Genomic DNA, 20,625 nt, shown 5'->3' on the forward strand with positions numbered 1-20,625 from the left:
TTTTTAATTAACATATAATGTATTATTTGTTTCAGGGGTAGATGTCTGTGATTCATCAGTCTTACACAATTCACAGCGCTCACCATAGTACTTACCCTCCCCAATGTCCATCACCCAGCCACCCCATTCCTCCCACCCTCTCCACTCCAGCAACCCTCAGTTAGTTTCCTGAGATTAAGAATCTCTTATGGTTTGTCTCCCTCTCTGGTTTCATCTAGTTTCATATTTCCTTCCCTTCTCCTATGATCCTTTGTCTTGTTTCTCAAATTCCTCATATCAGTGAGATCATATGATACTTGTCTTTCTCTGATTGACTTATTTTGCTTAGTATTATGCTATTCCTTTCTTTAAAAAAAAAAAATCTTATCAGGATCATTTGTAAGGTTAAAAAAAAAGTTTTTGTCATTTTTTTGAATAATAAACCAGTTGAACCAGTTTCCCTAGCCTTGCCAGCATTTGTAAATCCATCTTCATAATTCCATTGCATTCCTTTGTTTATTGTGTCCCTTGCCTCCCTCTCTTCACCAAAGGGCTGAGTGTCCTCTTCAACACTAAAACTCCAACACCAACCACAGTATAAGGCATAGGTGTGCAGAAAATATTAGTTGATGGAAATTAATTCCTTTACTGGCTGACAACTTCCCCATGTATGAACTGTTTGTCCTTTTCTCATTTGAGGTTTGATAGTATTCTTAAATTACAAGAGTTATTCTAATTATATAAACCTCAACTTTTTGTTACACTTGCTGTTTCCTCATTGTTTGATTTTTTTGTTTAGGGGCTTATATATATATATGCCAAGCAGAAATTTTTACATTCTCACACAGTCAAACCCAAATGTCTTGATTTCTTGTATTGATTAGAATGTTATTATTAGCTGGTTAAAAATGAATTGCACACAATTCTTTTTCCTGTAGGTTTTTAAAATCTCAGCTCTTCCTGTGTTAAAACTTTAATTAATCTGTGATTTGTTTGTCCAATGTCCTATGATCTTCCTATTTTTTTGCTGGTTTTTGAAAAGAATGCTAGTTTATGAGATGTAATAAACATTGATTTAATTAAAATGAACATTTAAATTTATTTAAAGGTCGACAATGGAACTGGTGTTTCAGGATTAATGACTTACTGATTTAAAAAACACTAAAAACATGTCTAGTAAGACAGTATTTACTACAAACAGTAACATAGTCTTTGTGCATTTTCTTAAAGGACCTAAGATAGTTCTAGGCTACCTGTCACCTGGGTATATGAGTCAGAACACACATGAGTGAAGGAGAATAAGCCTATTGCTTTCTCCAGAGAAGGTACAAAAATACTTTTTGTCATCCTGAAAACAAGGGAAAGGACTGACTGTTTCCCAGTGTGTTGATTTGGCTCCCTCTGCCTACACATTGAAGTGCCAAGGTGGTAACCCCCTACATGCCCAGAAGAAGGGCCACTTGCCTCTGACAAGCTAATTTCCATAACTGTGTTCCTCAGTTATGACATCCCGTGAGATGCTAAAGTTTCTGGGGGCCAGGGGGAAGGGTTCCAAAGCCAAAGAAATGTAAGAAATCTTCCAAATAAAGTTAGACAAGTTTCTTTACAGTTAGACTACTCTGAGCATTTAATAGGCTGTTGCACACTCAAAATTACAAAGAGAGGTTTATATATGCTACTGTCCCCAGTCCATTTAAAGACCACTTAAGGAAAGGAAACAGAAGAATTCTGACTTAAAACAAGATCTTTTTCCTTCTCTGTCAGCTGCTCTATTTACTAAAAATAGAATATGTATTATTCCTCTTGGAAAAAAAGATTAAAAAATGGCCAAACATTAATATATTGTACTAAATTAATATATTAAAATTAAATTATTTTATTAAATAAAAAACTCAGCTGAGTTTAAAAAACTAAACTGAATTAAAATCTATTTAATACCTACTCCATTATTTTTCATTAAAAGATCTTAAACTTGGGAAACCTAGCAAGAAAGACAGATTTCATTAAAGGCCTCCTCCCCCAAGAGAAACCTGTCATTTAAAAGAAACTTATGAGGTTCATTTCTAAATTCTATAAAAGTTTTAGTATATCACATTTTCTTATCTTGAATTATCATTGTTTTACCTCAAACTTTTAACCATTAAGTGAATACAAAGGAACATAGAACACATGTACATCTGTTAAATATTACAGAGTATAATAACGTTGTGGGAAAACATTGAGCATAAATAATATTGCTTAGTTGATATAAACTTGCAGGGTATTTAACCTCTTGATCAGAGACTTCCTACCACAGCTCATCACAGAGAAGACCATCTGCATTTTTCTTTTAACACCATTAATTTTATCTTTCAAACTTAAATCCTTAAGGAGAGTAAAAAAGATGCCTTAATAGATCAGATCAGGGACGCCTGGGTGGCTCAGTCAGTTAAGTGGCTGCCTTCAGCTCAGGTCATGATCCCAGCGTCCTGGGATAGAGCCCCGCAACTGGGCTCCGTGCTCAGCAGGGAGCCTGCTTCTCCCTCTCCCTCTGCCTGCCTGTCTGCCTACTTGTGATCTCTCTCTGTCTCTCTGTCAAATAAATAAAATCTTAAAAAAAAAAAAAAGATCAATGAACCACATGGTCCAAAATTTTATTTCTAGCACAACCACTATTTTCAAAATATGGCTTCTGTCAAGTTTGGGGCTATACTAACAATCATCCCCCTAGCTTCCCTAAAAATCACAGTGTTATTCATGAAAGTCATTTGAAGAAACTGTCTTCTCGGTAGAAGCCCCTACTACTCCCTTCCGTTTTATCATCCAGAGTCCAACTCCTATGGCTCTGCTCCCAGACCCACAACTAGACTAGAGGGAAAATGGAAGTCCTACACTGTAGGTGGATTGCTCATCACTGGAACTAAGGACTCAAGAAGCTAAAGGGCTTTGGCATCTCAGTTGGAATTTGGAATAAATTTTTCCATGGAAACAATGATGTAGGTAGAAGTAAGGTTCTATTGCTAGGGCATTATATTATAGTTCTTATTGTTTTTACCATAAGGTCTCTATATTCAAATCATTATTATTTTATTTTTTATAATAAAAATTAAGTTTATTCAGTAACATGTTACTGGGAACAAGTGTTCTTTAGTTAAAAACTCTTATCTTGAAAGCCTATTGGAATTAAGCATGGGCATTTGTGGAGACATATTCCCCCCAAAACAGTGCTTTAATAAAACAATTTTAGTCAATCCTCATTATTCACGGGTTCCTATTTGTGAATTCACCCACTCACTAAAATTTATTTGTAACCCCAAAATCAATCTTTATGGCACTTTCAGAGTCATTCAAAGACACGTATATAGCAGTGAAAAATCTGAGTTGCCTGACCTACATTCCCAGCTGAGGCTGTAAAGAAGCAATACTCTGCCTTCTTTCAGGTTTCATACTGCCGACAAGTTATCTTTTTTCAGTGTATTTAGTGCCACGTTTTGGCATTTTTGTAGTTTTTGTTGGTGATTTCACTGTTGAAAATGGCTCCCAAGCATAGTGTTGACACTATCAAGTGTTCCTAAGTACAAGAAGGCTGTGATGTGACTTATGGAGAAAAGTACATGTTGTTAGGTAAGTCTTGTTCAGGTACGAGTTAGAGTGCTATTGGCTGTGAGTTTAATGGCAATGAATCAACAATATATGTCACATAAGGTACCTTTCTACAGAAAAACACATAAAACGAGGTGATATACTATCTGATCAGCTGATGAAACTGTTGTGACCAAAGGCTCTCACAAATAACAAGAATTGACTGCATACTTTAAAATGGTATAACTTCCTTGTGATGGCTACCATCAAGCTACTAAGCAAACTGCATTACTCCCTGGACACTAGACACAAGCATACAGGTGGCTTATTGCCAATTTTTACACTTCTTTCATGTCCAGTTTTGTTCCATATCTATGGTTATTGCATATTAAAGCATTCTTTATAGAAACAGCATACAGATAAAATGTGTTATAATAAAATCTTCACAATCAAGCTAGCTACTTTAATTAAAAAAACACTGATGCTAGCCACTAGTTCTTTTGGCATCATACAGAAAGAGATTCTGCACAATGAACACTGTATATTCTCAACAGTACTTATTAGAACTAATAATCAGATACCCAAATTCTCTTTTGTACAGAAAGCTAGTTAAAAAATAAAATCTAGGGGTGCCTAGGTGGCTTAGTCGGTTGGGTGATCGACTCTTGGTTTTGCTCAGGTCATGATCTTGGGGTCATGGGATCGAGGCCTGTGTTGGGCTCTGCGCTCAGCAGGGAGTCTGCTTCCCCCTCTTCCTCTGCCCCTCCCCCTGCTTGCAAATGTGCACTCTCTCTCAAATAAATAAATCTTTAAAATAAAAACTAAAGGGAGTTTAGATTACCTCATTCTAAAACTAATTTGATATGAGATTAAGTGAAGTTATGGAAAACAACTCTTATGAACTAAAAAAGTATTAACTTTTTAATGTTCAAATGGTTACTGAGGTAAGTAAAAAAATGGGTACTTCTTGCCTGTGGGAGATGGAAAAGTAACCAAAGATAAAAACAAATAACAACAACAACACAGAAACAACCTGGAGAACACGACAGGATGAAGCACAATAAGAGAAGGAGAGAGTGAAAACACATTAGGAAGGAAAAAGTGGGTAAGAAAACAGATTTTGGTAGGTACAAGTAACAGTTTCTGGAAAACTGCCTCAGATGCCAGTCATAGGTTACTTGCTCCTGAACTGCAGTGTTCAGGTGATGCATGTTTACAACACTCTGGTTTTGTATTTTGGAAACCCAGTTAAATGTTCAGTTGCTTGTAGCAAACCCATTGTTTTTGCAGTTCTGCAAATGGTGTCACAGAAAGTAGGTTGTCATAAAAGGTACACAATGTTAAACAGTGGACACTAAGGAAGAGGACTTCAGCGATATCAATAAAAGCCTCCCAAAATGAGATATTGAAAACAACAGTCCTGTGACATGCACCATGGAAATAAGGCTCCCCAGTCTAATAATTTTGTGAAACACTTCAAAACACATTGTCTCTGGGAGACCATGTGCAGCAAGATACTCTACAGCAGAGAAACTGGTTAAACTCTGTTAAACTAGTACTCAGTGACTTAGCATGGAAGGTGAGACAGTGGAAAAGAGGCACAATGCCTATAAAATACCCCGTTGAACTACAGGATACAAATGACCAACTTCTGAAGATACGCTATATATAAAATGAGACTTCCGCTAGCCCTTTAATGTACTTTGAAACACCCAGGAGTGGTGATAGATACATTGTGTAAAGCTGTACTTGTAGGGACAATATAGAACAAATGAGAAAGTTTATAGCTTTTCTCTTTCTCTTATATGAAGTCTTAACTGTCACCATTAAGCTATGTCTTCTAAAGATGGGTTTTGTATTTTTCTTTTTAGAGAACTGTCTTAAGTCATAGGATTTTTGCTTTGATAGTATGTTTTTAAAAGTTCACAATGCTAAGGAATATTTGCATATTAATTATTAAATCCAGTAAACCCATGCTCTTTCCTCTACTATTCATCATCCTTAGGTCACAGCATTCAAACACATGCGGTGATTTAACATTTCCCAAATTTAACATGTTCAAGTGACCATTCTGCAATTATGGTGACGAATGGCATGAGTACTTACTATCTGCTAAGCATGGTGCATTGTGTCTCACTTATTCCTCATGATACAATTCAGTGAGTTAGGTATCATTAGCCTCATTTTAAAGATGAGAAAAGTGAGTCTCAGTTTAAATAACTCTCCCAAGGTCACAAACCTAGGAATTTAGGGACATATATTCCAAATTGGGATGAGTAAAGAAATTATAGCATGAATAAGGCAGACTTCTCTAAAAGGATTCAATGTACCCAAATAAATGTTTTTAAAATGTTCTAAGTTACACTAAGAAATCTCATCTACCATCACTTAAAAATTTATTTTTATCAATAAGCAATGATCAGACAACATGTACAAATTTTCTGTTCTGGGGGAAAGAAAAGAGTAAACTAACTAAATCATGTTAAGAAACTATAGTTTTAATTCAGAGAAGCTATGATAAATAACTGCATGTGTCAGCAAAATGAGTGTCTCATGATCATGTTCATTTTTCAGTACTAACAAATTATTCCTCCAGTTTTTGAAAATTACATCCAAATTTATTTTTACAGATTCTAAAATAAATATGTCTGCATATCTGTGATAATTTTTAACTCTTGCCTTAAATACAAACCAATGCTCCTTAGAGATTTCTGGTATTTTAAGTTCACACCATTAAAAACTACTTTTTGGAAAAAGCCATTTTTTTCAAGGTAACACTGATTAGTGGAAACAGAATATACCAAGGTTCAAATCCTGAGTCTATTACTTACTGTGTGACTTAAGTCAAGATGTATAACTTTCCAAGAGGCATTTGTGAGAAATGAAATGTCTTTTTAAAATGTACTTAGTGCAGGGCTTGGAACAAAATATGAATTCAACAAAAGTTAGTTCTGTGTATGGAAATAAAAATTATAACTTTCAAAAATTAGAAATTTCTTTATTATAGGAAAAATCAATATAAAAGCAAAATTTCAGAACTACTGTTACTATTTTAATAAGAGCATCTAAAAATAAAGACATTTTAGGTTATTACACCATGTACCTTAAGAGCAGCCAACATTCTCAAAGTTTCTAAATCAAGATTAGAAATGATAACTGGGACTAGCATCCCTATTAAGAAAATTTCAATTACATCTGGTATAAACATGATACAAATCAAGTTAAAGTTACTGGTATAAAAAATACTGACCCTGCTATTAAGAACTACCTTTCTCTCCTTAAAAAAGTAAACTTTTAAGATGAATATAGCTAGTAACTTTAGTTTTTTATTTAATATCAAATTTGGTGCTATAAGAGCCACTGCCTTCAGTTGAGTTTCTTATTCTAAGCCCACCTCCAGATGGCTTATTGAGGATAGTATTTTTCTAAATCATATGTAATGTTAAACCCATATCTGTGACTTTGAAATGGAAACTTCTCCTATACACAGGTGATAACCAAACGCTCATAAAACAGTACCAAGAATCTTTTGGGAGTACAGAACTTCACCAAACTGATTTCTGAACTAATAATTTGGGTAAACTTTCATCTGTTAATTAAAGCTCCGAGCAGGAACACAGGATTTCTATGTAATAAATATAATTTTAAGAGGAAGCAAAATCTTTACAACTGCCCATTTTAGAAAATAGAGAGATGTGTTTCCAGCAACCAAGGCTAGTCTCAATAGCAAACTCTGCTTCAAAATAATTCCTTCTACCAGTCTAATATACTGACACTACCAGAAAGTAATTTCTTACCTATTCCCCTCAAAATGGTTACCATTTGTACAGTCATTCTAGTATCCCATGGATACACAAGGCCATGTTTATTAGACTGAATTCTTCTTTGACTTCTGGTTGACAGAACATTACTGAATCAAGTGTTCTGACTGGGAATCTAACCTGGAACATCATACCCTGAAAAGAAGCACAGGAGAAGAAGATACGGAGGGGCCAGGGAGCCATGGTGGCATGAGACAATGGCCACTTGGTAGGTATGAAGGGATGTCATAAAAGTGATGGAAATGAATGAAGGCCAACACACAGAAACAGCCATCATTGTAAGCCAGTTCCTGGTGGCACAGTCTCTCTAGTGGTCGTAGCCCTGAGTCGAGTCAACTTCTACACAAGTGCCAGTAAGATCCCTCTTCTTTTATTCCTTCCTTTCTACCATTCCATCCTTATCATATTCTTCTTCCCAAGTCACAAGTCAACCAACAACCAACAACACCCCAAAATACACTTGGTTCTACCTGGCAAAAGTTGTAACAAGGAAGCTGTGGATTCCTTGCACTGAAGAAACCGGAGAGGGATGGGCTCATGGTGGTATTTTCTCTCTAGGTAAAGGTCAATCATTTCATAGAGTTCACCAAAACCAAATGGTTAAGATATCTTGCCTTTCAGAGCTAGCAACTCATTGGCCACCAACTAGTATAATCATTTTACTGAACATAGAAGACTGAGGCCTGGCCAGTTTACATCATTTGATCAAGATCACATGGATAGATGTTAGCCAATATTTGGAATAATATCAGATTATTCTGAAAATGGGTATTAAATATATTTACATATACTGAAATAAATTAAGTGCCCAGTAGAGAAGATGTTGAAGGAGTTGTTCCTTTAAAGAATTCTAGTTAAAACAGTCAGGCCATAAAATTGGGGTTACCACTGATATTAAAGTAGGAGTATGAAAAAACTATGTGTTGCTGTTCTTGCTAATTCTGTGACATGTTTATGGAAGGTGGAACAGTGGGGGACCTTACAATTTAGTTTTACCAGCACAAAATCTCTTAAGAAATTAAAAATAATATACCAGTGGGTTCTATTTCTTACTGCAGTATTATAAAAAAGGAATATAAAAAGCCATCTGTTTTGCACTTACATCTTCTGTTAGGGTTCCAGTCTACTTTGTGGTCCTTTAGAGATAGTTGGAGGCATGGTATAGTGCCAAGATCTGTGATAGCTTAACTCCTGTTAGAGCTCTAAGGCCTGGCATGAAGGATCACATTCTCAAAGTCTTAATGCAAAAAAACCCTGAACTCTGGCCTCAAGTAAATTTGTGCCTTTTACTATATGTGCTATTTCAAGGTTCTCATTCATAGTCTTTAGAAAACTGGCAGGGAGTAATGTTATAATGTACTTTAAAAAAATTACTGAACATCTGGTTACATTTTAAATGATAGATGTAAATGAAAACAGGTATGTGATATTTCTCCTTGAGCAGATGCACTTTGGTATTTTCATTGTAAACCAACCCTTCAAATAAAAACACATCTTTGTTACTTGCATAACAAGAATAAATAGCTAATATAGACTGAACTCTTACTTTGTGATAGATGAAAAGTTGAAAAGTTAACTACTGTATTTAATCCATTCAATAGCCATCTATATCTCTACATGACATGAATTATTTTGATACAAATGAGGAAATGGAGGTATAGAGAAATTAGTAATTCATCCAGAGTTACTCAGCCAGCAAGTGGCAGATCCAAATCTGATAATGCTCATAGGAACTACTAAAAAGTTACTTATATTTATGAAATAAAGTTATTAGTAAAGTTTTCCAGGACTTTGTAATCACCAGTCCTGGCTCAGGAAAGAAAGTAATCAAGTAGATGTGACCATAGGATGTAGAAATTCCAATACTACGAAGCTGAATGATATAGTTAGCCTAATTACTGCCACAGAGCTGAGAAGGAGCAAGGAGCTGATGTTCAATAATCAAATCAGACCTAGTAAGGAATACATGACCCCTGAAATTCCTGCTGGAAACTGCTCCTCCCACCTCTCCCTTGTCTCAGTGAAGCAGGAATCGAGCTGAGGTCTAAATTCAAATGTTATCAGACCCCCAAAGCCCAAGTTCTTTCCACTAGAACAAAGTATCTGCAGGGCAGAATCATTTTCTTCTCCACACCTGAACAGATACAGGCTATTTCATGAGTGACTGTTATCCATTTGAGTGACAGCAAATTGTGTTGTGACCTTATGGTCATCATTCAGGTATAATGAATCCATTTCCTGAATTTAGTATTTATGACATTCTGTGATGAAACCCGCTGTTTTACTTCATAGGGGATAAAAATAAAAAATATTTTTTATTCATGAAGCCAAGATCACTACAGACTTCTCATTCATATTTTTATAAATACTGAGCCTATCAATTCTGACAAAGAGGTCCATTTTTATATTTACAATGAAATAAGTGTAAAGTTTTCAACAAAACAACATTTTGACTTACGGTTACAATGGTAACTTTAAATAGCCAAACTTTGTATGTCAAAACATGTTCCTCTGAAGGCATAGGAAATTAGTATTTCTAAGCTAAATTAGTATATAAATATTTGAAAGATAAAAGAATTTTGGGAGGAAATGCTACCAAAATTAATATATACAGTTAAAGAAAATGTGAGTGCCTGATTCCTGGGTCAAAGTAGTTGCCACACTATAAAACTTGTACTAACTTCAATTTTAAGATTTGAATAACGCAGTATATAACGTGGAACAGTTCAAATATTTCCCAAAATTTCATTACTATACTTACTCAGTTGGTAAAGTACTAAATGCTTTAAGAGTATGGAAGCCAGAAATTATATTTGGCAAACTAAACATGCATGATCCCTAAGAATCTTTATTAAAAAGTAGGATTACTTCGATTCAAAGAAAATTTAAAAAGTATGAACAATGTGAAAAGGCAGTTTTCCCATAATCTTTAAGAGTCAAGAAGAATTTTGCTAATTTTTAAAATTTATTTCTTGAAGAAAAATCTAAGTCAGTTAAATAATTAAATCCCTAGATAATATACAAAAATAGGTGCATCTTTTGGTGATTTTTTTCAAGTACCAGGTATTTTCCATTGTAGCAGAATTTTAAGAGAGGTTAATTATTCAGTGTAATGTAACACAAAACGCTATTGTTCCAAATTGCCACACTTTATTCCTTATATTATCTTTAGGTGCCACTCTCTTTGAAGAGATACTAAGTGCCACTCTGCATTTAGTTGGGGGAAGTTTTGGACTTCACATAACCTAGGAAGTGTTGCACTGTTTTGTGGGCATTCAGTATTACTGGAGAAGACAGATGCTAAGTTTGAGATGTGTGCTGTGACACTTCAGGGCAAAAGGCATGGTACTTATTGTAAATATTACCAGTGATGCTGACTGAAGTGGTATTCTACTTGACAATATTCTATTTAAAGAACTGGGCTTCGGCTGAGTCCCTGCCCTTTACTGAAACTAGCGGAGCCGGGTGAAGGTGGCTACGACCTGTCAGTCAGTGGACAGACTGAATGAGGAAAGCTTTAACCTAGAGCACATGAATAAATATAAATGACGCATCTGTAAGGCACAGCAAGTAAAGCAATTAACTTAAAAATCCCAATATGCTTTCCAAATTAAACTGCTTGCTTCAGGGGGAAAAAACCTCCTTAGTTTTTGTTATATCTAAATACATTTACTTACATTTCATTAGTGTATCTGATTTCCACAATGTGTTTACATCTCAACAAGCCCTACATTTTCAGAGTAAAAAGCAAAGCTCAAGCAAGCACTGGTAATCCAGCAGTTATCTTGGCAAAGTCACTTGTAGAACTATCACCCCATTGAATGAAATGGGTCAAAAATTAGGCCAAGGATTACTCCAGTGGTTGCCAAAACCTACCCCCTGCCTCAACGAGTTGCAAAGTGGGAGCGAAGTAGCCGCAAGATAGTAACTATGTCACTATTTAGATAGAAAGGGGCTTTCTAGGGAAAGGGAATGAAACAGTGGCCCTGCTTAGCAGTTAGGAAAACTGGATTTTTAGAAAAACATTTAACTGAAATGTAACATTTCAGAAATCTTAAAAGTCTGACCAATTTTCACAAAGCAAACACATCTGTCTAATGACTTTTTAAGACCAAAAAGAACCCCTCGCCTCATCCTGAGCCCTCCCTGACAGGCAACCATTATTCTGACCTCCATCATCACAGACTAGTTTCACCTGGTTTTGAATTTTGTATAAATGGACTGCATCATAGGAAGTGGTGTCTGGTTTTGTTGGTGCACCAGTATGTTTGCTGAGCTTCATCCATGCTGCTGTGCATAGCAGTAGTTCATTCTTTCTCACTGCAGTCGAGATTTCCATTGTATAAATAAACCCCAATTTGTTCATTTGCCTAGGGTTGATAGACACTAGGGTTGTTTTCAGTTTTTGGCTATTACAAATGCTGCTTTGAACACGTGTACTGCATTCTGCAGCTGCCTTCCAGCTGACCCCTCTGCCTTCCTATCCTACCTCTTCCCTTGCAAGTCCATTTGGTACATTATTGCTAGAGAAATCTTTCTTAAATTCAAATTTGATTCCACACCCCTGCTCAGAATCTTCCAAAGGCTCTCTACTGCCTTCGGATCCAAAAAATCTGAAAAATCTATAAAATCCAAGCTCCTCACAGGTCACTGATGTACTCCTTCTTGATCCTCTTGCAACTCTCCCAGTTGCCCTCTACCATTATGCTAAGACATTGTGGTTCATTGAATACGTCATTCTCTCTGGCATCTTTGCCTCCTTGGAAAATACTTTCCTGACTCTTGCCTCCTTCTAGGCATCTTTCCCCCAATCTCTTGGCTCCTCTTCTGATCTGAAGGTGGCCACTCTCTGTGCTTCCAAAAGCATTATGTTTTTGTTTCATCATGGCAACTCTCACAGAGCTTTATCTGCTTACTCTTCTGATTCCTGTACTACCTCTTGAACCCTTCAGCACAGTGGCTGATACATAGTGGGTGCACCATGTGTGTTTGCTGGATAACACAGGTCCTAACTGTACAGGACAGAAACTTGACAGTTTACATCTACCTGGGAGAAAAAAGCACAGTACTAATGTAACCTCTGGATGACAAAATAGACACTGAGGTATTTTAAGCCCAGTCAAGCCCTGATTTAAACTCTTGGAATAAATGGTAAATCTTATCATTAATGATGCTACTGTGAATATTATACTGCACTGTAAAAAATATATATTTTTTAATTTATTTATTTGACAGAGAGAGACACAGCGAGAGAGGGAACACAAGCAGAGGAAGAGGAAGAAGCAAGCTTTCCACCGAGGAGGGAGCCCAATGCGGTGCTCGATCCCAGGACCCTGCGATCATGACCTGAGCCAAAGGCAGATGCTTAATGGCTGAGCCACCCAGGCACCCCTGCACTGTAAAATTCTTAAATATTGTATATCCCAAGGCAATGCCTACAAAAGGAATACTACTGTTTTAATCTACAATTTATAGCTTCCACATGATCTTAAATCAAATATTTAACTGAAATAATTGTATGGATATTCATTTTAAATGCTCAATGCAAGTAAATCATACTTATGAAAGAGTGGATAGAAAAATAACTGCAAAAATAATGTCTAATGTTTAGAAATGGAAAAAAAAATCAGTGCAGTATAAAATTCTGCTGACATGGCTCTTTAACACCTTATCACTTTAAGCAAAGCTCTTCCCTCCCTAAAAACAAATTAATCAAAATAGGCCAAATGTCACCAGTTAAAAAGACATGCTCCACCCTACACACTCAAAGAGTTTTAATAAAAAGAATGTAAGGAATTTAATGAAATCATAACAAAGGAATTGATAAAATAAACAGCAGAGACTTCTCAAGCCATTTTCAGATTCTGGTTTATAAATTACCTATCTAAATAACTTATCTAAGATTATGAAGACAAATAGACCCACAGAGAGACCTGTGGCTAATATTCTTTTCCATTTCAAAGCTTGGGAATACACAAAGTGAACACAACATAATGTTCTTTTCCCAAACTGTTCCTTCAAATATGTTGTTTTCTCTGTAAACAAGTTCTTAAATTGCTATGTTTAGCTCACTTAGGTAGGGAAAAAATAAACTAACCTTTTTTGACTTGTACGTATATTATTTCAGAAAAAAATTAAATAAACATGTACCTCATTTTATTTTTAAAATTAGACCCTAAGAGTTCCAAAACACTTACAATAACTAGCAATTCATATTCTCAATGATTCTGTCATAAACAAGAAGTTATTAAGTCTTGGATATTTTGAATTTCTAAGAGCAATATTTCTGTAGAGCTATTCGGCAAAATTAAAAATCTGCATCTGGAGCTGAGAAGACAGATCCAACACATCACAGTATCAGAGAGGTGACATAAAGCTATAAAACTCACTCAAGTATACTCTATGTCCTTAAATAGTATCTTCTTAGCTTTTTTTTTTTTTTTTAGATTTTATTTATTTGAGATACAGAAAGAGAGAGCAAGTGCATGAGTGGGGGGAAGCGGGGGCAGAGGGAGAGGCAGAAGCAGACTCCCTGCTGGGGAGTCTTCCATTGTAAGACTGATCTAGACTTGCAATTTAGTATTTTAATGTATGTATATGTGTATGCGTATTTATACACATACATGTGTGTGTGCATGCCCACAGACACAGACACACACCCCCTTCTCTCTCTCTCTCTGCTTCCTTAACTATAATTTAAACTAGAAATCAGAGTTACTTTCCTTTATAACTGCTAATCTTGTGAACAAAGTGCATGCTCTTTATATTAGTAATAACTGTTCAAGTTATACAACTATCCAATGTCAAAGCCAGGAGATCGATGCATTTCTGACAGTCTAAATTTCCACAAATCCACAATGATATTAAGCCAACTAAGCTCCCAAAGAAGTAAAAGAGTATAGACCTCTGAGGAACAAACTAAACAATGAAATACTCTAAAAGCCTAGTATATACTAAAACTAATATAAGAAATCTCAAAAAACTTATGGCTTGTGTTTTAATGTGATGGATAGCAACATATTTAGGGGAAAAGATAAATAAATAAATTTTAGACTATGAAAACAAATCACAGAGAATAAAACCTATATATAAAAATTATTATTATATTAAATTCATGTTCATCCTACATAAATATATTCAGTGCTCAGAAAACAATGAGAAGTCTCAGTCCAAATAAAGAGTCAGCGGTTACCTTAATAATAAAATGGGAATCAAGCATTCAAGATCTAACAAATTTACTATTTAAAAGCTAGTAGATTTAATATCTAAAAGCTGAGAAGGTTGGGGGGATGGGGGTGGAAGTGAATGAAGAAGGGCATTTAGGAGGTTTCAGCACAGTAGCATGGGATACAAGTTTTTACAGTCAAGAGGTATCTATCTATAATCAGTTCACTGAAACACTAGTAGAAGCATAACTTTAACCTTCTGGAAGTTTTTCCACTGCTCAAAATTTTCCTAGAAGTGGCAGAATGACTAAGAGAATGAAGTTGTTAATTTTTTAAAATTCAAATCAAGGAACCAATTATTTGTGCTTAGCTATTGAACCAGAAATCCTATGTTAAGGAGATAAACAGCGTCCTAATCTCCTTTTTTAAAAAATCAAGAACACTATATATTTAAAGTTATGATTCAATAACAACTACAAAAACCAAAAACATCAAGAATATTACCAAAATCAAAACAAAAAAGCGACTGTTCAAATAAATCTAATACTTAAATTTGTGGAGAACCGATCAAAGTCAAGAAAATGAAATAATGATTTAATTTTAAATACATGATGTGTTGACGAGGGTTAATTTATAAAGTTAGCCAAGCAGTTATCACTATCATTTTGTGATAGTGTTATCACACACCCACTTCCAAAAACAAAACAAAACACCAAACAGCTGAGGCTAACAGATGGTTTCAAGAGGGTTCAGGAGTTAAGGTTAAAGGGTTAGGTAAAGAACTCAAGTCTCTGATCTTCAGTCCTCAAACATCCAGCCTCAATAGGAGTCTAGGCTGAAATCAGGACCCACTCAGACCCCTATCAGCCTCCCAGATTTATCACAAGAGATCTATAAGGTGCAGATAAACAAAGAGGACACCTTCCACCTGCCTAAGCAAAACCAAGGAATGGAGTTTGCCTTATCTACTTAGCAAAACTAATTCTTCTGGGGATTCTTTTGGAGATGCTTGCAAGTCACCTTAAGAATTCACCTTCTGAGCCTACCCCTGAGCAGTATGTTAAATTTCAAGAGTGGAGGAGTTTCATAGAAACTCACAGCTTTGGATCAGTTCCTTGCCCAATCATGAGGAACGCCCATGATATCCCTTCCAGTTGTGATTCTAATGCTTCACATTGTGAGTGCCATTAGAATAGTTAAAAAAAAAAAGATAACTCAAAAACAAACTTGAAGAATATAAACATTTTCTAGGAAAATAAGAAAAAGTCCTACAATTATGTAGGAAGAATAAACATCTGTGACTGTTCCACAAAGCTCTAACTAGAAAGGACTGACACAGACCTGAGTGACAGGAAGGATTTGTCTTTGAAAACAAAGGAGTAATTTGTCAGGCCAATAAATTCATTGTGAAGACACTAAAGTCAAATTAAATAAAACCAACAAGAGACAAAGCAATGTCCTAGTTTTGTGCACTGGGAGCTGAGGCTTCACTAAGCACTAATTATATCTCGTTGGAAACGAGGCAAATTAAATATGTTCCCTTTTAAAAGAGTGGGGTTTTTTTAAACAAGAATTTTAAAGAAAGCATTGTGAATTATTTTCCCAAATTAATCTTGGGAGTTAAAGAGTAGGTTATACATGTAATTTTTTTTTTTTTTTCTAATGTGCCCTGGGTAACAATGATAAAGGTATACATTGAAGAAACACTTAAAAGCCAAATATCTAGTTCTATATTTTTGGGCTTTCTAACATGACCCAGAAGCTGGGGTTCTAAGCACAAAGTATAAAAACAAATAAAGTAAGTATGCAGGATCTGGGGTGCCCATAAATGACTGAGAAGGTAAAATACTTTCAGGAAACTACCATAACCACGTATTTCGGCTTATTTATCTTTGTGGTCTTTACTGCCTTTTTTTTTTTTTTTTTAAACTTCTAGTCAGTTCTATTTCTAAAGTTGCTGAGGATATTCTCCTTTGAGACTTTCATCTTGAAACAAACCTTCACTCTAAGAAAAAAGTATAAAACAGCAGAGAAAACATTATGAAGAGAACAAACTATTTTATCATGGTGGCACTAGTCCACCCAAAGCATATATACCACGTACAGCCTGTGTGCCAAATCCAGATAACTGATGGTGGAGGCATGTACAAGGTAGAAAGACAATACACTAAAAAGGAGGTGAGATCTTAAGCATACACATGTCACAGGCACTCAAGCTCAGTCCCAGAATTGAGTTTAATACGTATTTGCTTACCTCTCTCTTAAAACAACAACAACAACAAACCTTTAAATTGTTTCACACTCAGGCTGGTGGGGCATTATTTTCCTTTAGACTCTGACTCTTGGGAAACAAGTATGTTGTGGTGACCTTTAGGGACAGCTCTTGGTTTCAGGATGCTGACCCTCCTCTGAAGCTCTTACCCCTGTACCCCATTCATGTGTCTATGTGTACACAAAAATGGGTGTGCACCCCCCCAATATAGAAGGGCCCACTGAAGTAGTCATGGCCGTCCATCAGCCATAAAAAGGCTGTCCATTCTATGATATGTATTTGCTTTTGAAAATAGTTACCTAAATTTCCTGTGTTAAACTTGTTATTTCAAGTGCTAATCTGAATAAACTAAAAGTGTTAGACGTCTAATAAAATTTTCAGTCCTAAAAGTCTAACAAAAACAAATAAAATTACTAATAAAATACAATTTGGTCATAAAATTTTTATTTTTTTTATTTTTTTTTAATTTTTATTTTTTTTAAAGATTTTATTTATTTATTTGAGAGAGTGACAGAGAGAAAGAGCACAAGAGGGGGGAGCAGGAGAGGGAGAAGCAGACTCCCTGCTGAGCAGGGAGCCCGATGCGGGACTCGATCCCAGGACTCCAGGATCATGACCCGAGCCGAAGGCAGTCGCTTAACCAACTGAGCCACCCAGGCGCCCCGGTCATAAAATTTTTAAAAATGGGATGGAAATTTTGACAAAAGATAGAATAAAATGGGATAATGGTAGTAAAATATGTTAATCTCTACCCTATTTCTAAAAATACCTCCAAAAAGTACAAAACACAAAAACTATATAAAATAACATGAAATTTTAAATTTATTTGTAAAGAGTTCACTTTTGTAAGAGCCCTTGAAGGGATCTATAGATCAAAGAGGGTAAGAGGTGGGCATTGGCAGTGATCCACTGAGGTGAAGGAAGAGTATTTTATCATTGATATTATTTAATTTGAGAGGATGAAATGGCTTCCTATCTTTGTTTCCTTCTTATTTCTCTTTGCTACCTATGAAAAGGAGGTAATTTAACAAATTCTGAGGAAAACAGTGCTAGGCTACATTGAATTCTTTCTCATGACTGGTCTGTTTAGTTTGTTGTACTTTAGAGCTATGTTCATAACTCACTAAAACATAGATGCTATATCACCAGGCTCAGCTGCTTCTCCCCTTTTTGTTTTAGGATAGTCTCCCATCTACTTTCTCATAGTACTTCTTTAGTAGCAGTAACATGCATTTGAAAAGATACAGACCCATAGCCCTTGAAGGGATCTATAGATCATCTAGGTCAGGGATTCTTCATTTGTTTTACAGTCCCAGGACTTAAGGGACAGGACACACATCTTTCGTGAACACAGTGGTCAACTGGGATAGTCACAGCAATGGTCGGTCGGGGTAGGGGGATGAGAGAAAATACATCAAAATCCCTGAGTTCACAGGGGTAGGATGAAGTACCACCATGCCCTATCTAGGATTTTTATCACTCTTAACTACTTCTGAAATTAAAACTCTTTTTTTTTTTTTAAAGTGGAAATGATCAAACAAATAAGCTTCTTAGAAAAAAACTTTATTTTTTTCTGGCAGGCTAAGTAATTCCTAGTCCTTATCCTCTAGCATTTACTGTCCATATTTCAAGTTAGGGAACACTGTAAAACTTCCTGCTTCTGACTTCCTTACTAAAATCCAGGGCTGAAGAGGGAGAAAAACCAAACAAGGGTGGGATAAGGTCCAAATTATTTATTGTGTCTTTTCCACATCATCTATTAAAATCTGTGATATTAATTCTTAATTGTTTTAAAGCCCATCTAACAAAAAAGTACCATATCGCAGATTCACAAGATGTAGGGTTTTTCTAATTGGTTTATTGCAGATTTCTTTTACCTTGGATATTTTCTTTTTATTGCAATACTTCAGTTTTAATTTCTATGTGCATTAGTTGCTATGAACCGTATCCTATTTTTGAGATTTATGACGATTACTTCAGTATTTCCTTATAAACTTTAATGGGCATTTTCCCAAATGTCCAATACTACTGGTAAAAAATTAACTCCTAGAGGTAAGGTTAATAAAGGTAAGGCTGTACCAAGGCACTGACCCTTCTTCTGTGGGCATTACCGTCTAGCTAGTTTTACTCTTGTGTAATTAAGTTGTATGGTCTAATGACAGTCCCTATCCTCACAGCTGGCTAAGAATAATTATCACCTGGGCTGGAACTTATTCATACACTTAAGACTTCTTTTTGAAGAAACCCATAACCATCCATAACCTCATTCCTCTAACCATAAGGGCTCAAACTCAGTCTAAACAGCAGATATCATGACAACCTCTTCATTTTAGCTTCTTCCCTCACCTCAAATCCATCCCAAAGCAACTCAGTTCATTTCCCCCATTCATTTATCCACTCACTAGTAGTATATATCTGGGCCTCTCCTGCTTAAATCCATGAATGTTCCTAACTGACTTTAGGATAAAGTTCCTACCATTGTCCACCTCACTCCAGCCCCTCCTCAACTACACTTCCCCTTGTGAGGTAGCCATGTCTCTCTGCCCCGCTGGGTACTGTTTTCTAAACATCCCCCCTCCTTCCTACCCACTTGACCAGGCCCACCCCCAGTTATCAGCTGGTGTCTGTTTGATGAGATGGTGGTGGGAAAGGCACACCAGCAGATGCCAAGAGCTTCCTCTATGCCAGGCACATATACTAACTCAACCCACTGAGAAAATGTTATTATCATCCCCATTTTACAAATGAGGATGTAGATGCTTTCAAAGGTTAATTAACTAGATATAATACAGCTAGTACAACACAGAGCAGGGATTTGGACTGAGTTTGACTCCAGTCCTTGCTCTTAATCTTTACCCAGAGGGTGGGAAACCCCACAGGGACCAGGCAGATTTGCATATTAAATATGAAGAAACAGTTTTCACCTCCACAAAGAAACACACTTAAAAAAAAAATACATGGCCCTTTATTTCTTTCTATGAAGATTATTTTCTTCAGTTTCATCTTACATCTGTCATAAAAAAACAACAATAAATAGCCTGTCATGGGGGCACCTGCGTGGCTCAATCGGTTAAGCACCTGCCTTTGGCTCGGGTCATGATCCCAGGATCCTAAGATGGAGCCCTGCATTGGGCTCTCTGCTCAGTGGGGAGCCTGCTTCTCCCTTTCCCTCTGACTGCAGCTCTCCCTACTTGTGCGCGCTCTCTCTCCCTGTCAAATAGATAAATAAATAAAATCTTAAAAAAAATATCTTTCATGTTAATTTTCCCTCTAAAACAGAAACCTTGGATAATTAATTATATTAATGTCATTTTTACAGATAAATCATTTTACTCTTGAAAATTTTAATGTGCTTTAGGATGAAAGAATGAGAGGGTACCAAGCATGAAGAAGCTATAATATAGTGGAAAAATTTAAAAAGATATGGAAAAGTTCACTATTCATGTAATTTTCTATTGCAAAAGCAAAAAAATGCTGTAAACAATTTGGTATTTCTGTTCTGACCTGAAAGATCACAAGTTTTACTTAGAGCTTCAATATTTATATGAGCAGATATCAAATTATTTGATCAAAGGCGCTCCAACAAATTCTATAATGGCTTGAGAGCTGAGCCACACAATATTGGTAAGAATTTGATCTCCAACTGATCCTAAATCTTATCATGGAGTATTTGGGGTCAAACTGAACTATTCAGCAACATTTACACTGTCCTTTTTTTTTAGTATATGTGCTGCCAAAGTGAGCACAGCATCGTCCTTACTTTTTGCCTTAGAGGAAAACTCACTTTCAAGGATGGCTGAAGTAGCTGATATATGTATTTAGTTCC

General features: G+C 35.9%; 1 protein-coding gene across 5 annotated transcripts in view; it reads right to left on the minus strand.

Moving 5' to 3' along the window:
• Positions 1-20,625, minus strand: part of RASSF8 (Ras association domain family member 8) — a 122,364-nt gene that overhangs the window by 22,990 nt on the left and 78,749 nt on the right. The window contains exon 1 of one of the 5 annotated variants that reach the window (XM_035028058.1): positions 7,338-7,357. The exons of the other annotated variants lie outside the window; for them this stretch is intronic. The gene's annotated coding sequence lies outside the window, so the exon portion shown is untranslated. Of the gene's footprint in view, positions 1-7,337; positions 7,358-20,625 lie in introns of those variants that run through there. 5 annotated transcript variants of the gene reach the window in all.

This window comes from Mirounga leonina, unplaced genomic scaffold (genome assembly GCF_011800145.1).
Source record: "Mirounga leonina isolate KUSES-001 unplaced genomic scaffold, KU_Mleo_1.0 Mir_201, whole genome shotgun sequence".
Lineage (NCBI taxonomy): Eukaryota > Metazoa > Chordata > Mammalia > Carnivora > Phocidae > Mirounga > Mirounga leonina.